Source organism: Lonchura striata, chromosome 1 (assembly GCF_050655825.1).
Source record: "Lonchura striata isolate lonStrDom1 chromosome 1, ASM5065582v1, whole genome shotgun sequence".
Lineage (NCBI taxonomy): Eukaryota > Metazoa > Chordata > Aves > Passeriformes > Estrildidae > Lonchura > Lonchura striata.
In genome coordinates, this window is record NC_140703.1 from 61,527,074 (window position 1) to 61,549,734 (window position 22,661).

The 22,661-nt window shown below is 39.6% G+C and overlaps 1 long non-coding RNA gene across 1 annotated transcript in view; it reads left to right on the forward strand.

Annotated features, from left to right (window-relative positions):
• Positions 1–15,271, forward strand: part of LOC146768694 (uncharacterized) — a 32,089-nt gene extending 16,818 nt beyond the window's left edge. Inside the window, exons 3-4 of the long non-coding RNA XR_014954456.1 lie at positions 1,609–1,773; positions 5,499–15,271. This is a non-coding gene — a long non-coding RNA (uncharacterized LOC146768694). The remainder of the gene's footprint in view (positions 1–1,608; positions 1,774–5,498) is intronic.
• Positions 15,272–22,661: the final 7,390 nt, after the last annotated feature.

Genomic DNA, 22,661 nt, shown 5'->3' on the forward strand with positions numbered 1-22,661 from the left:
TTCTCATTCACCTAGGATAATTAACCAAAAGTCTTCCCTTTTGCTTCTCTGCCTTGCTCTTCACCATTGGCAAACGCTGCTCCTCAGTTGTACACTATGTCCACACCTGCAAATATTTGAGGTCCAAGTTAAGCCTTGCAAACCATGCATTGGACTTAAAATATTTAAATCTTCATAACACATCAGGGGTGGCACTGCACTTGCACACATTTTATGTAGATTCTGTTTTTAGCAAGACCACGAAATGGGCAGTTGGTAGTTGCATAAAAATACCTGTATTTGGGCCAAATGTTGGTAAAGACATTGGGAATGACGCATATAGGGCTTTTTAGCTCAAACAACAACAAATACTGTTGGAACGGTGTGTAGCAGCTCTCAAGACCCCAACATTCGTCAAGATGTTTTTTCTTACAATAGTATATATTTAATTATTGCTCTCTTTTTATGGAAATATATGTATGTATTTGCTTAATTGTTATATTTATTAACTTATTAACCTGATTTTCTGTTTCATTAAACTGATGGACTATTTGATACATAATTAAACTATGAAATCTTAACTTGCTATCAACATAAGTTACACTCTTGATTTTGTGCATTTCATTTAGATGGTCTAAAATATTTACCTCCTAGTGTTAAATTTTAATTGAAGGTTTAGTTTGGTTTGAAACTACACAAACTAGTGCTATGTTGTTTTTGTTAACCAAACATGTATTTTAAGGTTTCTTATACAAAATTTTGGAATACTTTAATAAGGGAGATAACTTTTCCCACTTTCAACTATGGGAATATGGGAATATAGCAAAGTTAGCAAAATCAGACCTGTGAAAAGTGCAATGTAAGTTTTTGTGGCTTGGCCCCAAGCTTTTGAGAGTCTAAACTGCAAGTATAGCCTAACCTCTGAAAAAGCTCCCACAAAAAAATCTCTTTGCTAGTTCAGAGACTTACAGTCAGTCTCCAAATGTATGGGGACTGAAATAAAACTAATAATTTTGAGTTGGAATTTTTCTTCATTTTCTGAATGACAGGCCCTGGAATGAATTTCCAGGAGAAATGCTGAGAAGAGAAAAGCTTGTTTTCTTAGAAATAGAAACAATAAGTTTCAACTTAGAGTATTTGGTTCAATTGTCCACAAAACCAAGATATCAGTTTAACATTTCTCACCTGGTTGTGTGTTCTCTGTTCTGAATTCAGAAAAGTCCCTTTGGTTCAGTGCTGTACAAGTCAGGCTCACACATTGTGGTCCCTCTGGACTAAGAGGTTATGAATTGTGCTAAATAGCAACATCTATCACTGTCATGTTACTTCTAAACTACTTTGCTTTCTAGTATGGACAGACATCTGTGAAGTCAGTATTTTACAAGCAGTGGAAAAATCCACAGTAAAAAATAATAATTGCTGAAAGTATTCTAACAATCTTTACCTTGACACTATGAGAGTAAACCAATGAAATGAGAAAAGTTTTTCCAGCAGCTAGATTTTATTAGATTGTGTAAGAGACTGAAGATGTCAATTATACCTAGGCTGAACACTAATTCTTGTGGCATCCCACTAATCACTTCCCCACAATTTGATGAATGTCTGGTTATCATTACAACTTGTTTATAGGCTTCCACACAAAGGAGGATGTTTCGAGAGAATAAACGCTTTATTCCATTCCTGGCCCTAAGAGAAACTACACCAGTGACAGCTCCTCTCAAAGAAGGAAATTGTTTTGCCAGTTATAGCCAGTCAGGAAGGAAGCCAGCTAAAACCTCTTATAAACACCAATGAGTAAGTATAACTGGTTTATTCTGCTTACTATAATGGGTCAGCTTTTCCTGTCCCAGTTTTGAAGAACTTCATGTCTATCGGGCAGAATGGCAAGATTTCACCTACCTGTACTGCAAAATACCATCTGAGATTTTAATGTATATTAATAGTCATCATCTGCTGCAATTTTTCTTCTAGTCAGTGAAAGAAATTGACTCTATAAAAGGTTCACAGGGATTAGCAAACACTTAAGATTCTCCTTTGTTCTGTTATTGAGCACCCACGTGGCTCCTACTTCAAATAGTTTTCCATCAGCATTTTGAAGTGTTTTTCATTTGAATCTTTATCATGCAATGGAAAGCTGCTTATTCATAAATAGAAAACAATGACAAAACATTTAAATAGATGTGTAGGATGGTGGGAGAAAGTCTGCCTGTATTCCAGAATTCTCAGTGCAGATCCCTGTTCCACAAGGGTAGTACTATGGACCATCTCCACTACAGGCTGGAGGTTTGATTCAGTATGAATAAAGTCTGAGGGAACAACTGGGATTTGTTTCATAACTCAAATCAAGGGAGGTTACAGTTTTAGATAATATTGAAAACAAAACATTCAGTTTTTTTCATTATACAGAATTATAACCAAAAATAGAAAGGGAAAAAGAAAGTTTTGTTTGGTACAGAAAAAAATGGGTTCTTTTAGTTTTTAATAAAAGCAAACCAATTCAAAAGCTCGTGTACAAAAGTACCATTCTCCTTGTTCAATGGTGTGGGCACTCAATAAGTCTGCAGGATAATAATAGAAATCATTTTGCTGCCTGATAGGTTTAAATCTAAGTATCCCATGCCTAAGAATAATGCCTATGTTATATGATGGACACATTGGGGAGGTACTATCTGGATGAACAAGAACACTTGCTTGGAAATTGGGTTTGAAACCCAATGTATTTCTTTGGCACTTTGTACAGCAGGTTATTAGTTCATTCATGCACACAAAATGTATATTTTTCCTTTTTTTTCCCTACAACTTGGTGAACAAAATAGTCAAGCCAAGATTCAGCAATTTTCACAGGAGAAGGTAGGAAACAGCTCAACCTGGAGTACAAGAGAACAGGGCAGTCACTTAAAAAGATCCAAGGCCCTTTTGGGAAAAGGTGCAATCCAAATCAAATTTTACATGCTAAATGAGTTCTTTAACTCTAGAGTAAATGGGAGAGGAAAATACTTAAGTCCCAATAGACAGAAATGTTCTACTTAACCACAGTTTTCATATGTCCCAAACTTAGACATAATTTTTCATATTTTATACATTTTTGTATTTATGTTCCTAATAATGCCTGTTGTTTATTTATGGGGCCTGACAAAGTTGGGTTTTTTTTTCTTGTAGAAGTACTTTCATTAATTTTTTGCTTATTGATCTGCACAATTCTGTTCATGCACTTACTTTTTACTTTTACAGCTGCTTTTCTCCATTCTAAACACAGAAAGAAGATACAGATGAGATTTTACAATCAAAGGCCTAGAACATTACAATATAATATGATCAGCAGCATCAAACACAAACACTGTTATCTAGAAGGTGAAACATAGGCAGTGTTGTCCTCAATAATGGCAGCTGAGATGAGGCAGTACAGGTGTCTTGGATATAATGAGACTCAGAGAAAGACAGTTAAGTCTTGGTAAGAGTAAGCATGAAACATCTGTTTCATTAATGAATTTATGACAAATAGCAAGATTTAGTTCTGTCTTTCTTCCTAAAGATGCTGATTTCTTCTTACTTCAGGATTTGGATGATAGCCCAAATCTTTTCTTCTCTAGAAAGCAATTCCCACCCTCTTTTAATGCAGAATGCTTAAAAGCCAACTGTTTCCTTGATTTAGAGCATTCACTCCCTTTCCCAGCAGGATCATGGCTCCCCGGGTCAGAAGAAGATTTTGCCCTGTTATTTTTACCAGTATCTTGCACCATCAGGCTCTCAAATTTGCTTTGTGTCTTTGTATGTTACTGTAAAAAATAATTTTTTACAGCATATAATTTGCAGAAGTCACCTGGGAAATTTCTTGCAGGGACAATGCTTGTAAGTATTTCAAGGGTAGTTCATTAAATATTACTTCTCTTTCCTTTCTCTGTCACTCCACACTGAGATTTCCTTCACCTTTCACAGGAAGGCTGGCACAGGAAAAGATTTAGATCTTTAGAAGGGACTGAGAAAAGACAGAAAACCTAACAACATCTGGAAGAGAAACTTTCAAAAAACAAAATCTTCCAAGTTAAAAAAACTGCGGTGAAATAGGAAGCTATTTTTGAAAATACTTTAAACAATACAGAAACCCAGATTGCAAATATTTAGCAATTTTTCTACAAATATTTGGTTTGTTGTACCCAAATCCTCCTAGATAAACCACTGGATGTATTATTCCACTTGTAATTTTCATCCAAATTTGACCAAGGTACAGAGAGGTTAGAGTAAAAACAATGAAGTTATTTGCTGAACCATGGCAGAGAGGGAAACAGTAAAATTTCCTATTCCCATGTTTTAAGTTATTGTTCTGTTTTTGTTGTTTAGGAGGTGGGGAGGATGGCGGGGGGGGGGGGGGGGGGGGGGGCGTGTGGATGGGTTTAAAAGATGCCAGAAGCTCACCAAAGCTCACCACCACATGAAATGTGGTGTTTATCAAGAGAACTGTGATCACAATGGGAACAAAGTTGTTTCATCTATTCAAACGCCCTTCGGAGAGTCAAAAGGGTAATGCACAAAGCTGAGGCAGGTAGAATGAGCAAAGTTTGGAAACACCAGGCCATCAGTGAATGGAGTATTTGCATGCATTGTAAGTACCCAGGAGTGGAGAACTCAAACCCTGCTTCAGTCAGGGGATCTTCACCTCAAACAACTAAAGCCTGCAGGGTTGTTGTATTCCCTTTCCACCCGCCCTAGGCAAAATACACCGTTTCTTTACTGCCTATCTATCTACAAAATGATGTGAAGCACAAAAACACACACAGCCCTACTGGGGGCTTACTCCTCAGAATGATGAAATCAATGAACACCTTTTGTGAGTAAGTACAGTTCTTCTTTGGCTAGGCAGAAAGGAAACTCTTAGGAAGAGAAAAGAAAAGAAAGAAAAGAAAAGAAAAGAAAAGAAAAGAAAAGAAAAGAAAAGAAAAGAAAAGAAAAGAAAAGAAAAGAAAAGAAAAGAAAAGAAAAGAAAAGAAAAGAGAAAAGAAAAGAAAAGAAAAGAAAAGAAAAGAAGAAAAAAGCTGAGATGCTGCACTACTGAATTATAAAACTTACTTTCATTTTATAATCCTCTAGATGTAGACAGATTTAAGCAACAGCTAGTTTCATGAGTTCCTTTATCCTGTTGCAGAGAATTGACAGAAGTTACCACAGGTACCTACAAAGAGAATTAGTGTGATAATAGTTGTCTGCTAGCCACATGCAGATATGCCAGGTGCTGTAGGGAGTCTAGAATATCACTGGACTTCTGTATTTAAACAGCTGAAGCCATCTTCATGACAAGCTGTTCTTTAAAGATTTGCACTTTTAAATTTTTATTTCATCAGATGTGCTTTTACGGATTCAGAATAAAATGTGCACTTATTATATGGAGGATGAAACACACCCTGTGACCACCCCTGCCCTCCCCCCCACCCCCCTCCCCCCCAAGTCCTACTCAGCTGTTTAAATTTTGTCAAGAAAAATATTTGTCACTTCCAGAGGTTGGTTGCTGTTATTTTTTCCCACAGGCTAAAGAAGCCAGATTTTACCCTATGACAGAGCCTGATAGTCTTCTCATTGTCTGAATGAACAAGTGACTGTCATCTCCTGAAGAAGCTTGCATTCAAAAGACGAAAGTCTTCTTGGTTTCAGCACAAAGTGCAAGTGGAATTTGGTTCCTAGGAAGGGAAGTGCCTGGGAAGAATTGGAATTGCTGGTTCGTCGCTGTCATGGTGAAACAATACAAAGTAAGGCAGGTTCAGTCTCCCAATGACTTGAGAAATGTCCTGTGAGGGAGGGTAACTGACCCTTATTTTTTCATTCCCAGCAGTCTGTTCTGTAGCGTGCTGAAATTCATACGGTAAAAGCTCAAGGCAAATTTTCTTATCTTTCTCACTCAATTTTTTTTGGTCTGAAACAAGAGCTCTGCTGATCTGCCCACTGCATTCTGTGTCTCTGCATTCAAGTGCCCTTTGTCCTATTTTCCTTTAAGTGCCAAATATAGATTTGATTGCAGTTAGAAATGTCTTTCTTCTTTTTTTTCTCCCATGTGCATAACTATTATCCAGTCAGGGAATTATCTTGCATTTGTGTCAAAATTAATTTTTTAAACTACTTTAATTGTCCTCTCTTGCTGCAATTATAGCATCGCATAATGAACCCTTCACATTTCGGTATCCAGAGGGAGGTAGTTCAATAAATATTTTTAATTGCCCATTTTGTGTTTCACAGAGGTGAGATTCCCAGTATGAAAAATGTCCAGAATGTCTTATTATACTCAATTTGTTCTCTTAGATTAATTTTTATGGTACCATCCCTGATGGGACATTACCATTCCCCAGGTGTACACACATCTTCTCTATATGCAGCCAATATCTGAATCACCAAACAAGGATTTCAGGGATGGACACTTGGACCTATTATTTGATGCCAGTAAAGCATCAAGATATTTTTGGCTATAGTATACTCTGTCTCAGTAACGTTCTGTTTGTCTGCTTCAAGAGGCCACTTGGTAAATGTTTATCTTATACTTTTGGAGGCATGAGCTGTTTTCTTTTACAATTGTAATTTTCAATTGCTTGCTTTCTATAAAATTTCTTTATCTTTTGACAGGTTGAGTCAGAGTCACAAAGTGAGATTTTCTTGCTAATAGACATTAATAATTTACTGTGTACAAAACTGATTGGGAGCTTTCACATGGTTTACATTTAGAGGAAGGTACAAACACATAAGCTTCACAAGTTGAATTTCCAATGCACCTAGATTCCAAGGATGGTCCTTGTTTCCCCTATGTTTGTAGGTTTTAATGAGGTAAGTCCTCAGTTAAAAATTTCACCTGATTCCTTCTTTTTATCCAGTGTATTGTTTATTAGATGTGGTTATACCTCTTCCTTTCCCCTTTAGGTTTTCAGGCTTTTTTTTTTCCTTCCTTATTGGTTTTTAATAGATACATTAACAACAGAAATGCTCCTGTCATTTCCCTTTTCATGTGTTTTAAAGAAAAAAACCAGCTAATTCATAGGTTGAAAATAAAATCTCACATTTTGAGGGTTAGACAAGTAGGAAATGAACATACTAATAGAAATTCTCTTGACTGACTAAGAAAGTAAAATAACACAATGGAGGAAAACAGAGCAACAGACACTCATGGGACTGAAAGACCATGTATGTCCTTCTCTTTCTCTAATGCTCCTTTTTTCCCTGTCCAACTTTTCAATTTTTAATTTGTGTATTGTGAAAGCAGCTGTGTTGTGACCCCTTGCATACTGGAAGACCAAAGCTGAAGTTTGCTGCCATAGGTCTTTGGGCTGAAGATGACCAGAGGACACCCTCATCAGAGTCAACAAAGAACAAAGAGATGTCCATGGAGGCGGTCAGCTAGTTAGTTCCCGCTCACAGAATTACGGGGATTTTTTCTGTTGAGATTACAGGGAGCAGAAGCAGGTCAAAAGACAGCCAGGACGCGCTTTTTGTAAGAGCCCCAGCAGTTGTCTGCTGTTTGTACATGAGTTCATCACTCAGAGGAAAAGATCATGTGTGTAGGGAAGCGTGGAGCACTGCCTCAAAGAAGTGACAGCTCTCAGAAGTCTGTCACCAGAGTGGAAATGTCAAGCTACATAATCATATAAATCTCAAGCATATGAGATAGGAGAGATTGATGGCCATAAAATAAATCACCTCCATCTACCAAATGCCCTGTTTCTGTATTTCTGAAGAGTTCTGTTAAGGGTGATTTATAATGCTTTTTCTGGGTACCCAAATGTTATGACATCAGAAGCAGTTGTTTTTCTGGAGGAAGGGCAGAAGGGGCAAGTTGTTTAATGCTGAAATCATCTGCATGGATTTATTTATTGTTCTGTTTATAATCTGGTTTCTTGCTTACTAATTGTATTATTGTAAGGAAAAAAACCAAACAGCATTGGGTTGACATTGTTGATAGGACGAAAAAATGGCCTGAAGCACCAGGAATGCTTCAGATTGGACATCAGGAAGAATTTCTTCACTGAAAGGAGAGTCAGACAGTGGAATGGACTATCCATGGAGGTGGTGGAGTCACCATCCCTGAAACTGTTCAAGAAACGACTGGATATAGTGCAATGGTTTAATTGACATAATGGTGTTTGGTCAAAGATTGGATCCCATGATCTTGGAGGTCTTTTCCAACCTTAATGATTCTATGATTTTATGACATTTTCCCAACATTTATGGTTCCTTCATCTAAAATAGCACTTGAGGTTTTAATGCTTCTTTGTCATTCTTAAACTGTATGGGTGTGTGTATTTTGTATACTTTAATCAAATTATTGTTTTTAAGCAGAGGATAGAAACAGTTACTATATAGTTCCAAAACAAAAATTCCAAAATATTCAATTTGTGGAATAATTTTTTTCATGTTACAATAAAGAGCTTAATAAAAAAAAGTTGTACTGAGAAATCTATCTGTCTGTTATGCAGAGAGCTTTTTTGTGTGTGTTGATCAAGGTCCCTGCAGTGTAGGATGGCATTTGTCTGCCCAAAGAGAGGCATCAAAGAATCCATTCCACCTTTAGGGTTGATATAGAGAAATACAAAAACCAAGATGGACTTGTCAAGTATAACTCACTCTGTCCTGAATGGAGTCAGAGATGGGCCTCTTCTGTATTTCATGACACATGAAAGAGTTTTCTTTGCTCCTGATGTTCCTCAGCCAGTCCTGCATCAGAATCGTGATGTGTCACATAAAGGTAATGTGAAATTATCTTTATGTAAAAAAAGCATAAGGCAACAGAGTTTAGAAAATAAGGCTGTCAGACAGGAACTTGACTTCTGCATCAATAGCACAATGAGGGAGCAAAGAGAGGCAAGATAGTCACTCCCAGCTTGGCACCATCTGGCCAGAATATTAACCCATAAGCTAGAGAGCAGGGGAAAAAATAATAAATTCAATCAAACAGCTGGAAAATCTGCAAGCCAGCCAACAATCAACCACATAAAACTTGGCTAAAAGCCTGAAAAACTGCAGATGATTTTCTGTGACCTTCACCCCTTGTTTGGGGCTGTCTCCCACCAAATCCAGTGAGAGCTCTAGTGAAGACAAAGAATGAAGGGAACTCTTGTGCCCACACTTGTCAGACACCCATGGGGAAGACCTCATTTTCACCAGAAAGGAAGCAGAAGACAATTTGGTCACTGATTCAGAGCTAACCTTCAGCTATGTAAAAATCTACTCTGGAAGCACAGATGAAGATTAACACCCTGTATGTTCCTAGACCTAACACTTACCAGCTCAGTGACATTGATGGAACTGCAGAGAGGTTCTGTTTGATTTATAGATAAGTGCATAGAAGAGTTTGAATGAGAAGGATTTCCCACCCCCTCCCCCTTTTTCCTTTTCTCTCATATGCTCTCTGCTCATTATAATGGTGTTTTTTAGACACACAGGTCCACAAAGCTGGCAAGGATCTTTGGTGGTCCTCTCAACCTTACTTTGCTCTGTGTTCCCTTATCTCAGTCGCACCAATTCCAAGGTTTGTACATCCACATTAAAAAGGATTCAAAAGGATAACATAATATTATAATGATAAGGATATCTCATCTCCAAGGAAAGATACTCATAGAGTGAGAAAGTCCTAAGGAAGCTGATGAATCTTCACAGTTTTTCCATTTGTAATTATTACTGGGGACAGGAAATGAGAGGAGAGCGGCAGTCAGCAGGGTGGTGTTGGGCAGAGGGCTGGGGCTGGCCTGTGTCTCTGTGTGCATGTGCAGTACTTGCTCAGTGCACAGGAACAACCTGACTGAGCCTCCACCAAATGGGCAACATCACAAGGCTCTTCACTTTTTAGACTAAAAGAGGGTCGATCTAGATTGCAGTGAGGGTGGTGAGGCATTGGCACAGAGAGGTGGTAGATGCCTCAAACATTTTCAAGGTCAGACTGGATAGGGCTCTGATCAATCTGATATAGTGGAAGACATCCCTGATTGCTGCAGGGTAGGTGGACTAAGAGGCCTTGGAAGGGTCCCTTCCAGCCCAAAGGAATCTATGTCCTATGATCCTATGAACTGCCACTAGATGGAGAGCTTTAGATATACTCCATGTACATACATCCCGGTGCAAAGATTCAAGGACTCCAAGGCTGGAAAGCAGGTCTATTACCCTTAAGTCTGAGCTCCAGCAAAAAAAAGGCAGAATATTTGGCTTAAAGACTTCCACACTCAGGTCACCATTCATTGCTGTGCCAAAACAGCTTCACAGAAAAGAAACATCCTTTATTTCAAGACTTCATACAAGAATCCACCATATCTGTACTGAAGGTGTTCAAATGGCTGTTCAAAATTCACACTTCATTTCTCATCTGGTTCTTGTCTGCTTGGAATTCCAGCCACCACCTCCATGATATTACATGTTTTTTTACAGGATGTTTTTACAAACATTATATCTATGGTTTATAACTCAGCTTCTATCAGCATTTTTTTATTTCTGACCCATATTATCTTGAGCTGGTGTGTGTAGGAGTTATCTGACATTAGTGGAGAAGCTAAGTGTTCTGTATGAGTTTCAACACTGAATTTTTAAATTGCATTTTTGTTTTAAAAAAACTAATTCCTCACTTATCACAGTTTGGGCGGGGTAGGGGGAGAAAGGTTTTGCTAAAGACTTCTGCCATTAATTTAACAGATTCCAGTGAGAGTTCGGTACTGTCTGGTTTAATTTAAGCAGGGTTACCTTGAAATGCAACGTTCATGACTACTAATTTTGACTTCAAAAAGAGCTGAAATTCAGTCATCAAATTATTCCATCAAAGTTTAAAGCAATGTTAATAACTCTCCTTCTGTCTTGTTCCTTGTACTTCTGTGAATTATCTGCATTAGGAAGCTGGATCTAAATAGTTGTGTCACCTCACCAGACCTCTTCAGGGGCTTTCACTAGAGGCAGAGAAATATGAATAATACAGCACAGGAGGCTTCTTACAACAGAACAGCTTTATTTCTGTGTTTGTTCTAAATTCAGTCCTATTGCAGGTGACATCAGATGGAGAAATACTCTGCAGAGCAGAGGGGAAAGGCACACTGGATGTCCAAGCCTTCCTTACTCAGGCATATCCAGGCCAAGCAGGGAGTGGGGACAAGTTTGCCCAAAGCACATGTCACAGACCTTGTCACAGCTGCCCCACCATCTCTTGCTGAGAGGTCACCTCTTGATCTGTGCCAAATTTCCTAACAAGGATATAACTGGGCTTGTGGGGCAAGCTTCCTTCCCTTGTCCATTTGCATATCCAAGTGGAGCACTGTCAGATGTCCTCTGTGCAGAATGGATCTTGTCAGAAGTGCTCTTAAGTGAGAGACCTTAACCCTCACACCCTTTCCTCTCTTTACTTTTCATCATTACTTCTCCTTACATCTCTCCTTCCCTTAGCTTCCTCTCCTTCTGAACCCTCTGCCCTGACACCAAAAGAAAGTCTAACTGTGATCCCCTTAAGAAAAACAGTGTTTCGGATGGCTCTGCCACAGGGAATGTGTCACTAGCTCGTGCTCAACTCCTGCGCTCTGAGGCTGCCTCACACCCAATGGACATGAAATGGACTCAGTGCTCTTCATGGGGTTAAGCTTGATGGAGTTTTCTGGACTGTTGAGAAGGATAAAGGCCTTGTATTGTGTTGAGGAACAGAGTTATTAACAGGAAAAATATTTGCAGAGTTATTTTGGTGCCATCCATGTTGAGATGATACCTTCCTCTTTCAAAGAGAAAAGTATTCCTTTCACTGATAGATGCACAATTTAATGGGACCAGGTTGCACAAAGAGTAACTCATGGTCCAAGAGATGCCATCCAGCTGGGAGGAAAGCAGGAGCTGGTGGTGACCTCAGCAGCACCAGCGCAGGAATGTACTAGCTGTGAGAGGCAATTGCAGCAATAGTTCAATGACAGCTAGACCCACCCCTAGTTGCTTGAAAGAATGAAGATGGGAAGATTTCAGGAAGGCAGGAATAAGAAGAACCTGGAGAAGAAGGCAGGTTTTGCTGACTTTGTTCTGTTGGAAGGCGTTTTTATGCCCTTAATTTTGCCCAACCTCCAACCAAAAAGAACCTCATCACTGAAGCATTTACTTTTGTTCATTCACTGTTCAAACTCATAAAGGAAAGTTAGACAGGAACCTGATCTTTCTGAAGTCTGCATTTTCATAAATATTTCCCTTTAGGAGTTTGTGAAATTGAATTTTGGTTGATAACCATGCTTTGTTCACCTAGCCTTATATCCTCAAGAGAACAGTGAGAAAAATGAAAAGACTTTAACAAAAAGTAATCATGGCAATTCAGTACAATGGCAGGGAGACAAAGATAAGATGAGAAAGAAGGTACTGTTCTCTCTGCTTTCCTTGTTCCCTCGTTTAAGTGATAATTTTCATACCTTACCTTTGAAAGATATAATTACAGTAATTGGAATCTGACTATTCATGAGACCTATGCTGTGCAGTACTTTTTTCCCTTGATATTTGTGTCTTTTTAACTAATATAAAATCTTTAATCTACTAAATAAATACGTAGGCCTTTATTCTCTATGTCCATGTACTTTGTGCTTCTCAGGCAAATAAAAGCTGCATTAATGCCAGCATAAGAAATCATGGGAGCTCATGCACTGGAAAAAAGAAGGGCTATTCAGAACTATTTCAGAGTTTCTGGGACCACAAGGAATACAAGCACTATTGTGGGATATGTCTTACTTGTCTCTCACCACGTAAACATCAGCCTGGTCAGCTATTCCTAAGAACAGAATGGAAGAAGAAGGTGAGTCCAGAGGGGCAGGTGTTTAAGGGAGAGGGAAAAAGAGTTTTGTGTTTTCTTGAAGACTGGGGAAGAGGTAAAAGCAAGATGAAAATGTTGGAGAAACAAGACAGTGAGTCTGCTCAAGATGGTGTGCAAATCCTCAGCATGGCTCTGGGAGGCTGGACTGTTCCCAGAGACTCTCCCGGAAGGGTGGGAGACTGCTGCCTTCCAAGTCTTTCAGTCTCTGCAAAGGTTAAGAGTCAGTCACCTAAACTTGACCATCTAGTTCTGGTTTAGATGTTTTGTTAGTGTCAGTAGAGAGGTCTGGCTTAGTTGCTTCCCCAAGTTTATGTATGGCCAGGAATTTTCTTCTGCTTTGTCTCTGAGCTGAGGTAAATTGAAGTATAAATACTCTGGGGACCAGGACACTGTCCAGCCAGCCCTACAATTTGGGAAGAGCAAAGGTCCAGGGTACGTTCCTTATTGTGCTCAGCTGCCTATTGGCCACATCTCAAAGCATAACCAGTGTACCCACTGTCTTCCACTAACACCATGCTGGGAAAAAGCCAGGTTACATGACTTGTGGGCAGTACAAAGAGCCAGTGCTGTGAGCATCAGTGAACCATAAATAGCCTCCTACAAAGTAATACATGTGCCACCAAAACCTTTAAATATGAAATCCTACATCTTCAGGCATGCATATGAAGGCAGGGAGGTTTTGAGCAGCTGCAGGAAGTAGTGGGATTTGTGTGTTTTTTAGAATTTTCCACCCTGGAGTGAGGTTTCTCAAACTTTGTTAGTTTGATACCATCAAAAACAGCAGCAGCAGCAGCTGCTCCATCAGTGAATGCTGCTGCTGTTGAGGAGAGGGTAGAACCCACATCAGCACTATACCTCAAGGTCCCTTCCAGTTGCAATCTTCCTACGATTCAGTGTTGACTGTGGCTGGGCCATTGCTCACATCAGGGCTGAAGGATTGTTGAAAAAGGAGAGCTAATAGAGAGATACTGTGGCTGGGAAATGAGGCATGCCATGTGCAAGGAGAGCCTGAGGGAGCTTGGCTTGTGCAGCCTGAGAAGAGATGGTTTTGCAGGGACCAAATACCAAAGTTGTAGGGACTGTAAAACTTAAAAGAGTGTTGGACCCTTTTTGGAGGCACACAGAGAGAAGGAAAGTGCAGCAGACATCAGTTGCAGAAAGGGAAATTCCAGTTCAACATAAGAAAAGAGGAGTTCTCAAGTTTTTTTAAGAGGTGGAAAAGATTGTCCAGAGAAGTTGTGCAATTTCCAATCTTGGAGATACTCAAAACTCATCTGGAAAGGCTGAACTTCAGTGCTAGTCCTGCTTTCTTCAGGGAATGAGATGATCAGGAATAATATAGATGACACCCAGAGGTCTTTATTCACCTGAATCAGCGTTTGTTTTTGGTATTTCCACCTTCATCAGCTGATCTCTTGAACTCTGCTTATACATAGGATGGGTTGCATGTGACACAACACCGTTTTCAATGACCATGAGTAGTTCTAATGGTGCATGTGGTCTATTCTGTTTTGTAAACTTTCATCCTTACAGAAATAAATTATGATTTCTATTGTTCTTTTCCCTGAATAATCTTTCTGACTGGTAGCCATACGGTACAATGATATCCATTGATTAGGGCTAAAACCAGTTTCCTTGAGACTGATCAACATTTTGTGTTAATGAGCTAAAGAGTCTTTTGTTTGGCATAGCCTCAAGTCAAAGTTCCTTGTGGGCAAAGGAAAAAGAAGGAGTGGGCTGGCTGTGTCTACATCTCTTCACACTCTTTGGCAACTGTTGTACTGGGCAGGTTTGGCACCTTGGTGTGCTCAAGTGCCTTTGTTTTTAATACCTGGCTGGATCAGAAAGGTCATGCTAGAGCAGATATAGCTTGGCTGTTTCTTAGCTCACTTAGAGTGTGGTTTGTGTCTGAGCTGCTCTTAGCTAAAGCCAGTGCAAAAGATCATGGTGCTGTCAGACTGCATTTAATTTTCTGTTATAGATACAACTTTTGTGTCTGCCTCAGTTTCTTTATGCATTATCTGGGAGATGGAGTAAAAGCTTTGGGGGAATGCTGCTGGGATTGGAAGAAGAGAAAAGGCTCGACACTTTTAATGTGCTTTCTGTTGATGCCATTATACTGTGTGAATAATATCACTTTACTGAAATTTTTTCACTTAAGTTTTACTGAGGTATTTATAATGCTTGCCAAATTGCTATGTACCTCTCACTACTGAAAGTAAGATAAATGCATGATAGTATAATTCAGCTTCACTTGTTTTCCATCCAGTTGTGAGAAAGGAAAAAAAGGTATATCTTGATGTCTTCTTCCATTTTAGCAGTAGTTTCTCATTCTGGTCTATTTTGTTTCATCCTTTTGAAAATGATGATGAGGTAGAAAATAATCCTGTGAAAATGAGTAACAATAAAATTATAGTGATTCCAGATGTCTTTTTGAAAGATAGCATCTACATTTGCAGGTTAGTTTTGATTCCATTGATCATTTCTGTTGGTATTTTCTTGTTTCCCTAAAGGGAGATCCCTTTACAATATCATGACCCTGCACTATCTTGGGTGATTATCTTTTTGGGAAGGTGCTTCATATGCCAAGAAAGCTACCAGAGACATCACATGTACAGTTACTCAACAAATGGGTTAGTCAGAGTGGATGTTTTTTTTAAGTGATACGTACTTTTAAAACCTATTTTGGACTGAAGCACAAGAAGGTGGAGTGACTTCCTTACAGTCACACTCTGAGTCAGTGGCTCAGTACTCCAGGCTTCTCATATTTTTATTCCAACCATTGAGAAGACCACATAGCTTCCTCTTGGCGTGCCTTGAGGTTTCACAGCTGAGAGGTGCATGCTGTAAAGGTTTTTCTGCTAATGTGTGAGCGGCTGATTTTAGATCAGAAGTTCTTTAATGTAGGAGGACAGGATCCATCCAGCAGCAATCAGTTTGCTTCTTGTCCATGCAATCCACCTCCTGTCTGTGGAGCTCCACTCAGACATTTTCCTACAGCACTATCACCCACCACACAGTCTCTGCTTACCATGGGAGACAGAAAAATCACCGTGGTTTCTGTTCCCAGGGCTCTATGTCAACCTTCTGTAGTTTTGGCTGGTGAGGTTCGTAGACTCTTACTTTTCTCATCACTTCAACTGCTGAATGAAACTTCCTCCCTCTTTTCTCTCATCCACACCAAAACCCAAAGCAAAGAATCAGCTGAAATGGCCAATTTTTGCTGTCTTTCAGACGGAAACCAGGCAAAACCACAGAGTTTGGCCTGGTGTCTGCCGGAAACTATAAATAGGGCTGTTCAACTGAAACTCATCCCTGTTTTACTCAAGCCACAACCCAAAGCTGTGAGACAGTCTCCAAAGCCGGGTGGTTGTTTTGCAGTGTGTTGGCCAAGTACGGTGGCTATAAGAAATTGAAAATTCTGCTGAGTTACCTGCTTGGTTTGGGGTTTCATTGCTGAAGTTCCATATTTCTGTATTTACGATCAAATGCTCTCAAGCTTATTTTTAGGTGTCTCCTGGCCCTTCTTCAGGTTAGGTAGAGAGCCCTGGAATATTGACTACTGCTTCTCAGCATCACTGATTCTCAGGCTGGTCAGTGAAGGGATTCTAATTCTTCCTCAATTTGCCAAGATGCTTTGAAATAAAACATGATTTTGTATTTGAGCATTTTTACTCTGATCAAAATATGGTTTATTCAAATCCCAATAATCTGAGGATCTCATCCAATACTCTCAGCATGGTAGAAAGGATATTGAAGGAAGACATGCTCTTCCCTTCTGTTTAAAGCAATGCAAAAGGCCAAAACAAATATAAGTATTCAGAGTCTAACAAAACAAAAGAATTCAGAGTCTAATTCTGCACAAGTTACCTCTTAGTCTAAGACTCTGCACTGAACTTCTAATACGTTCCAAAGAAGAAGTTAGGCTATAGCAGTGTTTGGATCAATACCTTTCCATAAAGCAAGTAAAACACTTTTTGACCCAGCAATTAAATAACTTTGTACATTTAAATTTGTCCACCCTTAGAGAACAAATTATTTCGTTGTATCCTGCTCTATGTTTCTGTCTTTTGCTACACCAAACTTTACAGCTAGGGTAGGTTTGCATTTTTATTGGGTTGTATCATGAGACAGGATGCCTTTCCAAATATTTTCCTCAGCTGATAGTTTAGATTTTCAGTTTATTCACCTGAGATAGCAACATATTCTTGTGTTAGCAGAGCTGTCACACTTAATTTGACAATTTAGAATTTCTTCTTTGGTTTAGTGGATGAGGTGGTTTTGCAAGGCAGTGTAATGTAATGAATTTATCTGCCTGAAAGGTGTCACTCAGAATCTCAGAGAGATCTATCTTTATATATTAGTAGGTCAGCCTTGACTCTGGAAGTACATTTAGGTCACAGTGCATTCAAACCACTCCAGCGTTGGGCATGTAAACAGGGAGCAGGAAGGCTGCTCCCAATCCAGCTGTCACACAGGCACACCAGAGAAATTAATCACAGGGCCAACTGTGCTTATTGCCTCCCAGCCACAAAATGCCACAACAAGGACCCCTTGTGAGACCGTAAATACTGTGTCTTCCATCAGCAATGAGGATGATGCCACCCAAACCAAAATGTCTGTCTCCAGCTCTCTGTGCAGAGGGCGAGGCAGGGTTCCACCTCCTTCATTTCTCTAGGCAGACACTGAAGTGATGCTTTGTTGTGCTGCTCTTGTTTTCTAGGAGTCCATCTTCAGCCTCAGCTCTGATTTGTGAGAGAGCTGAGCATTCACAGCTGCAAGTGAATATCAGCAGCTGCACTTTGAAGGTAGGAAAATGCCAGGTCACAGGATGCTACAAGTGAGAAATCCCCAGGTTAATGGATATTTTTTCTTACTTAATTCCCTCTCTACCCCCTTTCTTGGTCTTTAAGAGAGGGGCCACATGATTTCATCAACAGCAGCAGAGCTGTGGGGCCACTAAATGTTCTAGCAGAATTGACAACAACACAGTGAAAGCTACATCTAATCTAACAGGATTCGTGATTTGGAACAAAAAAGGACACATTGATTTTCAATTTTGTTTAGATTAAAAAAAATAAAAGAGGAGGTTCTGTTTTTTTTTTTTTTTGTGTGTGTTTTATAGGTTTTTTTGTTGTTGTTTGGTTGTTTTTTTTTTTTTTTTTTTAAAGATGGGAATGGGTCTGTGGAAATAGTTTAATTTTTACTTTCCAGAGCCTTTTTGTTTGTATCTACTCCTAACTTTCCTTCTGTAACCTATTTTTACATGGATTGATGTCTCTGTTTGTCTTCCTAAATTTTCTTCTTCCAAGTAATATTCCAGGCTCTTTTCCTTAGGCTGGACTCAGATTGTTGCTGGCATTCTCCCCTCCAGTACCTGGGCATCAAAGGTAGGAAAGATGGAAGAGAATGCTTCACTCTAATTACCCTTCACTTCTGGCTATGGCTGAAATTGTAGGAAAAGTCTCTCTGAGCCCTGGACTGGGGCACAGCAGGGCACATAAAGCACTGGCAACCCTCTATTAAGCCTGCACACATGGTAGTTTATCAAACCCTCATAACCAAGCCCCATGTAGACATGATTTTTGTTTTCTTAATAGTACTGGGCAAGTTCTTGAGCAAGATGAAGCCTTGCTGTCAAATCTGAACACCTGTAGTCTAATGACACAAAAGGTGTCTTGAGGAAACACACAGAGAAATTAGTGTTTTGCCTTGCCCCACACTCAGAAACTGGTGATATTTTTTCAAATAAATAGTGTATGCGTGTCTATCTATAGATAGACCCATAAAACAAACAAACAAAAAAATCTTGGCCTAAAGCAGACACACAGAAAGGGAAATTTCAGTCTAAATAAAAAAAATTGGCAAAGGGCTACTAAATCCTATGGCAGATTGGGCTGAACTCTATTTTATCTACTCTGTGCTTCTGTTGTTTTTATTCAATTTAGCTGTCTAGACTAGCCTTTCAGTTTGTACTGAGCAGCTCTTTAAATGAATACTGAAGTCTTCTGAACATGTAGTACAAAAATGGAACATTAAAGAAAAGGGCATTTTAAGGTGACTGTTAAAATAGGGTGTATCTCTGGATTGTCCTGTTACCTCTATTTCAATTATATCCTTTCTCTGCTCACTATGAAATAGATTGAAAGGATGTTGATGGGTCATATGATCCCAGCCCAATCAATTAGCAGCTGTTAAAGATGACTATTTTTTTTTCTGTGACATAAAACAAAATTACACTTGAAAGGCCTAACAGAGCCTTTTAGAAAAACTCCAGAGATGTATTTTTCCATTTGTGATTTCTCTTTTTTATCTTTCTCAAAGCCCAAAGCAAAGATCTTGATGAGATGATGTTGTGTGTGCATGCAGCAGGCTTTTCCTCACATTACTCCTCACCACATCTGCAAGTATGATTCTAGACCATGCATCTGATTCCCACTCCTTGTCCTGAAACAGCTGGGTTGACCAACACACCTCAACTTTTGAACAGACAGTGAAAACAAATCTATGTCAGTGAAAGGACTTTTGTAGGCAGCAATCATCCTTTGCATGAATCTGCAGAATCCCAAATGTTTGTTTTCATTATGTTTTTAGGGATATATTAATTCAGATACAGTCAAATCTGTATCTGACTTATGCTTTCAGATGCAAAGAATCTGCAGAAAAGCTGCACTGAAATAAGCTCTTCCCATTTCATGATATGTTGATAACATCCCATTTTAATTCAAAGACTTGAAAAGAGGCTTTCTTGATTGCCACTTTGTATTAGTTTAACTTCAAGTCTTGTAACCTAGTTTACATGATATTTTTAGCCCCGGAACCATGCTACAAAGCAATGTGAAAGAAAAACCTCCAAAATGCCCCAAAGCAAAACAAAGAAAAACAACCAAAAATCTCCTCTCTCAATAAACCAAAGAATGGACTGGAATATAAAGGAGCAACTTGGCTCTTTCTAGTGGGACTAGCTCCCTTCTAGATGACTAAACACAGGAAAAAATATGCCTCTCCCACACCACCTCCCAGACTTTTATAATTTTTACTCCCTAGTTTCCTTTTTTTTTTTTTGTAGACACACTAAAATCCATTGAATACAATGGGTGGAATAGAGAAAACTTTGTAAGTAGTGGTAGGTTTCAAATATGTTCTCCCATGTGAAGAAGGGAAAGAAGGGAAAAAGTAGCCCTTGAGAGCAGAAGAGCTTATGGAGCTTACTTTGTACAGAATAAGGGAGGCCTGCACGCTGAGCATTCTGCTTGCTGCACGTGTCTGGCCTGAAGTCCACACAGAACCATAGAATTATAGAATGGTCTGGGTTAGAATGGACCTTAAAGATCATCTGGTTTCAACCCTCCTGCCACGGATGGTGAACATCTCCCACTAGACCAGGTTGTTAAGAACTCTGTCTAATCCGGCCTTGAACAGGAATGGAGCATCCATAACATCTCTGGGCAACAGCAGTGAAGGAAAATACTGCTTGAGCCTTCCTTCATCCTTTCTCTCTCCCCATACTTTTTCTGGAGAGCTTAGTGTGTTGCCCTGCCTGAGTGGCCATTGGGGTCCCACACGCTTTGAGTGCCTGCTTCAATCTAATGAAGAAAGTTTCTTTTTCAGCTGCACCATCAATCACCTCCTCCTGGAAATTATATATACTTTATATTCTGCATGAAAAACAGGGAATTAATAACCCCTCGGTTCATTTATTAAAATATTTATTCTCAAACTCTTTCTACCATCTCTTTTTCTTAGATATGGCAGTGAGTGATGAAAATATCTGTCCTGCACTGAGAACTTTTGCAAATAATGCAGAAGTTTACATGATAATAAAATATTGTTTCCTGTGGTGAAGGCTCCTGAAGCTCAAAGAAGCACACACCTTTTCAGCTGCCATTAGTGTGCATACAGAACTGACTAATTATACACTAACAAAAATATTTTCCCTGACTCTATAAGCACACAGTCTGAACCTGAGTATTTCTGCTATCTAGTGCTGCTTTCCCTCATCTGGAGTGTGAGCTGCTGATTACAGGAACATAGGTCTGAAATAATGAGAAAATAATCTTTTCACTCAAAGGCTGATCTTGGTTACCACCTTCCTTTGCTCCACATGTGAACAAAGTTTTCTAGTCAATATGGGGATACTTTACATAGGGGAAGAGAAATTGCTGTGTCCTCAAGGTAATTTGTATTACTTGCTAAACATGCAAGTGATGAACTTGGAAGAAAATAGGTATCAAAGAGAAAACACAGGTAGTGATTCAGGCTGAGATGGGGGTGTTGGATGGCAGGTATACTCTGTGCTGTTTGGAATGAAAACGCTAAACATTTTGTCCCTGCAAAAACCTCAGGCTCATTAAGCTGCTCAAAGAGAGATCAGAAAGCTGCCTTTGTTCACAGCAAGGGCTTTGTGGCTTTAGGAAGGGGTCAGTTTGGTGTTTTCCAAGACAGGGATTTGTAAGGACCAAGTATTTGACTCCTGCCTCATGTACAAGGCTTGTGCCTTGCCAGTGATAGTCAGGGCTCAGCTGTTCCCATGACTTCTTCACAGCCCATCCACCAGACTGAAATGCACTTTGCCCAGCACTTCAGCATCTCAGCTAGAGCAGGATGACTGATTAACCTACACAACTCTCTTCCTGTTGGTCTGAGCACTGGATTTTTATATTATCCAATCACCTAAAGGGGTGAAAGAGGCTGTCTTTTTCCTCAGAGTGCCTGACTGTTTCTTTACTAGGCTCTTTAGCCTTAGCTCAGTAGGATTACTTGATAATGTTTGATTGAATGGACATTTTAACCAGGAATCCCTGGAAAATATCTTGTGGGCAGTATCTGTGCCAGTAAATTGTTTCCCTTTTGAACATGAGCTCTTAAGAAGAGAGATGATGATGTTATTTTCCTACATACAGGTTGTTAGCTATCTGTTGATATCTTAGCTGTCTGCTCTCTACTCTCTTCATAGCCTTTGCAGCAAAATGGGAATTTCTGGGTGTGATTCATTTTACCCTAGCATAGCTGTCTGTGGTTAGAGAAATTGCTCCCTAAACATGCCAATTGTTTTCCAGAGTTTAGAGAAGGAGAGTAGGATGAGTCTCCCTAGATAACTACATAGGCAAATATCTAGGGTTAAGTGAAACCCACACAGGCTGTCCTTTTATTTGTACTGAATTTGGCATATCAGCTGTGTTTTGCCAGCTGGACTCAGAGATACTGCCATCCTGGAGCTCATCAACTGTGACACTGATGCTAGGAGAAGCAGACACAGGGAAAATGAGGTCTTCTACAACTCTGAATTTGTGAGATATGCTTTTGACTGAGTGATCAATCTCTCATTTGTAATAATTCTCAGTGTTGCTAACATTGCAGATACTGTTAAAGCTGGATCAGTTACTGAGGTGCTGAGGAGATCAACCTCTTATGCCTAATGCTGTCTGTGACCTGCATGGAGTGGCACTCATTGACTGTGACTGTAGATGGTTCTTTATTAGCAGGTGAAGATGGGCTTGGTCTCAGGACACTAGGGCACCCAGCATGGCTGGTAAAGCTGATTAGGTAAAGAGGGTTTAGCCAGAGTGGGAGAGGCCTCTATGATAATTTAGTGTAACAATGCCCTAGAGAGGTGGCTCTAAAGATACCCATCCTTCTTACCCTTTTACCCTAGGCCAGTTCATCTGCTTCCTTGCAGTAAAAGAAAAGAGATGTGAGGTTCTGATGGTTCAGTTCCCAGGTGCATGAGGTCAGGCCTCTCCTGTGTGCAGCTACCAGCAGTTATTGCTTCTCTTTCAATGTCTGCTTTTCCACTGGGCTATCTTTGAAGAGGCATTTTTCTGTGATAACACAGGCCCTGTCCAGAGAAAATGAGCCTCATCTTTCAGTAAGTACTTTATTTCTGGGGTTTTAAAAATCTATTGAAATT